General features: G+C 54.9%; 1 protein-coding gene across 1 annotated transcript in view; it reads right to left on the minus strand.

The window, feature by feature from the left end:
* TMEM200B (transmembrane protein 200B) overlaps window positions 1-3,037 on the minus strand; it is a 23,563-nt gene extending 20,526 nt beyond the window's left edge. Inside the window, exon 1 of the mRNA XM_026863537.1 lies at window positions 2,556-3,037. The gene's annotated coding sequence lies outside the window, so the exon portion shown is untranslated. The remainder of the gene's footprint in view (window positions 1-2,555) is intronic.
* Between the last annotated feature and the right edge of the window lie 302 nt (window positions 3,038-3,339).

Below are 3,339 nucleotides of genomic sequence, written 5' to 3' on the forward strand. Positions count from 1 at the left end.
CTCAGCAGAGTGTTTTGCAAAATCCTGGGCAAGCAGAGAAAGAGGCAAGGAAGACACAGAAACCCTCTTGGCTGATTTATGGAGAGGAGGGTGGGAAAGGGGCCTCCCCATCCCTTGGGAAAGCATTCTCAGAGCCGCCTTCACGGGAGACTTGCTGCAAGGATGCTGCAACGAGATGAGCAATGGAGCCTGTGCTACAACCATCAGCATCACTCTCCCACTTACACCAGCTACAGCCCCGATGCTCACTTACCCCTCCAGTCCCGCCTGCAATCTCTAACTGGTGAGCACCACGGCAGCACAGAGATCCCAGCAGCATCCTACATCGACAGAAGAGTCTTCCTCTTCGGAGTGCTGTGGGATTCCCACTCTCACGGTAGACAGTGCTCCTGCCTGCAGCCTGGTCTCGCTCAGGCTGGATGGGCTCAGGGCTCTTTGCTCCTATTTATTCTGTTTTCTGGGCTGCAGCAGCCATGGGAAGGGTCTGCAGCATGTTCCACTGGGAGCAGAGGAGGCTGTGTTGCTGCTGGGGCTGTGTTGCTGCTGTCCAAGAGCATCTTCATGCTGTTTTATTATGGGATTTAGAGGAGCTGCTGGGAAAGCCGTGGGTCTGTCTTCACCCTGTGATGCCCCAAGGATCCTTTGCTGCCCAACCCACCACCTCCAGGAGGGATGAAGGGTCAGGGTGGACCTTTGGAAAAGCAAATATTGGTGGGAAGGTGGGGAAAGGAGAGATGGGGGTAAAGAGAAGGGGAAGCCTGTGGGTTCACACATGTATGTGCAGTGTTTGTGGATGGGAAGAGAACTGACTGTGGGAGAGTGGCAAAATTAACTGGTCACATGAAGAATTGATTGATGGGGAAGCAGCTTCACAGGGCAGCGGAGCTGAGCTGGCAGGGAAATCCCATGGGCAGGACCAGAGAGAGGAAAAACAACCAAGGGAGAAAAATGGAAAAGGTGCTACTGAGCTCTGAAGACTAATTAGGTTAATTCTTACAGTGCATGGTGCTCTGGCACAGTGCAAGAAGGAGGAAAAAAATCCATTTCACGGGGGGAAAAAAGTAAATCAACATTTCAACTGTGTGCTTCTCCTGAAACAAAGATGCCTGAAAAGTTTTTCACTGAAATCAAAGAGCGAGACCTTCCCCAGCCATCGACCAGCAGCAGAGACCTGCTTAAGAAAAGGGACATTTATATTCGAGCCTCTTCTCTGGCCTTTTTCAATTCCATCTGTAAGAGAGACGAGTTCAAGACGGTGTGAAAACCACCTAGAGAGACTCATCGAATGGTTGTGTGGTCCCACTTTGTAACGCAGAGACATACCACAGCTTCCCTGTGCTTCGTTTCTGCCAGGGCTAACAAAACCCAGAGCCGCGTGCCCCGAGTACCCGAGCCCAGAACGGAAAAGCTTTATTTGGGTTTTAGGACGCTCCATGAAGAAAAGAAGTTTTGGCAACTGTGACCCACAGAGCTTCTGGCTCCCAGCACAGCCACAACCCCCACCATGGAAACCACCTGAGTTTAGAAAAAACTTTTCTTGGGTTTTTTTAACACTTGGGTAATTTGAGACAACTGAAACATAGAGGTGAAAGGGAGCCTGGACAACACTCTGCAGGTGAAAAAGCTTCTTAAATCCGCATTGCTGCAAAAAGCCATTTTCCGGCCTCAAAGGACCCACCACTGACAACAGGTGGGGAAATCAGGTTCACAGAATCCCAGAATCATCTCGGTTGGAAAAGCCCTTGAAGCTCCTCCAGTCCAGCCATGACCCTCACCCTGACCGTTCCCAACTCCCCCAGATCCCTCAGCGCTGGCTCAGCCCGACTCTTCAACCCCCCCAGGGATCCCGGGGACTCCCCCCCTGCCCTGGGCAGCCCATTCCAACGCCCAACAGCCCCTTCTGCACAGAAATCCTTCCTCAGAGCCAGCCTGACCCTGCCCTGGGCAGCTTGAGGCCATTCCCTCGGGGCCTGGCGCTGGGGCCTTGGCTCCAGAGACTCATCCCCCCTCTCTGCCCCCTCCTGGCAGGGAGTTGCAGAGGGCCAGGAGGTCTCCCCTCAGCCTCCTCTTCTCCAGACTGAACCCCCCCAGTTCCCCCAGCCGCTCCCCAGCAGACCTGTGCTCCAGACCCTGCCCCAGCTCCGTTCCCTTCTCTGGACACGCTCGAGTCATTCAATGGCCTTTTTGGGGTGAGGGGCCCAAAATTGAACCCACTCAGTGAGGGGCGGCCTCCCCAGTGCCGAGCACAGGGGCATAACATTCTGCAGGTTAAACCCACCGTGAGGATCAGGCTCTGCCCGCTCCCAGTCAGCCCAGCATCCTCAGTGCTCTGCTCCATATGGCAAACATTAGCGCTTGCGGCAACCGGAACAGTGCACACACACACACATACACATGCACACACACATGCACACACACATGCTCCCTCCCCTGCCAGCCTCCTGCCCTTCCTTGTGCATAATCAACCCCACATGCTAACGAGCAGGCGTGCAAAACCAACCTGCCCCCCCCTCCCCGAGCGTGTTTGCTGGGGCCGAGTCCGCCGCACAACTCACCTTGCCCAAAGCACCCCAAAGTGAGCACTCCTGGTGAAAGGACAGCTCAGCCTTCCCCTGCTCCGTCATGTGCTTTGGTTCTTGGGGAGAAATATCCAAAAGCTGCTTCTCCAGACCCTGGGAGCAGCTGCCGTGAGCTCCTGCTTGCGTGGGACAGGCTTGGACGCGGCGGCGGTGCAGCCAGGCAGCGCGTGCAGTCGTTTAACAAGCAAAGCCAGTAACGCTGTTTGCAATTAAAACAGCCCAGCCCTTTTCATTGCGAGGTCTTACTTCTTGCCGCTGGACCTCAGCAAGCTTCAAAGCCCTTGGCTGGAGTTTCTTGGCACAGGGTGTTTTCCCCCTCCTCCCCAAGAGCCACAACTGGAAGAGGACTCGGCTGCCTGGGCCGACGGCAGAGGTGAGGAGGCTGGATGCACAGGCAGAAATGCAGGAAGTAACACCAGTCACCGCGCTCTGCTGAGAAGTTTTACCTAGAAAACACCAAGACTCACAACTCATCCCCATCCACACGTGCCTGCGTGTATACGTCTGTAATCCCAGCGGGTCGCTGCTGCCCCAGTGAGAGTCCTGAGACGGTCACAGCCGATCGGCCACCAGCACAAAGGCAACGACAGCCGTGACAAATGCTGCCTATAGCCCCTCCGGAGAGGATTAAGCCATGCTGATTTCAGAAGTGAAGATATTTTATGGTCACCTAAGGACTGAGCAAGGAAGGAGACAAAAGCAAACAGACCCAAGATGGACCGAGTGGGAACAACCAGAAAGCAGGGGGGGTTGGGGAGAG

The sequence above is a fragment of the Athene cunicularia genome, assembly GCF_003259725.1.
Source record: "Athene cunicularia isolate RWA chromosome 23 unlocalized genomic scaffold, athCun1 chr23_part2, whole genome shotgun sequence".
In the NCBI taxonomy this organism is placed as follows: Eukaryota; Metazoa; Chordata; class Aves; order Strigiformes; family Strigidae; genus Athene; species Athene cunicularia.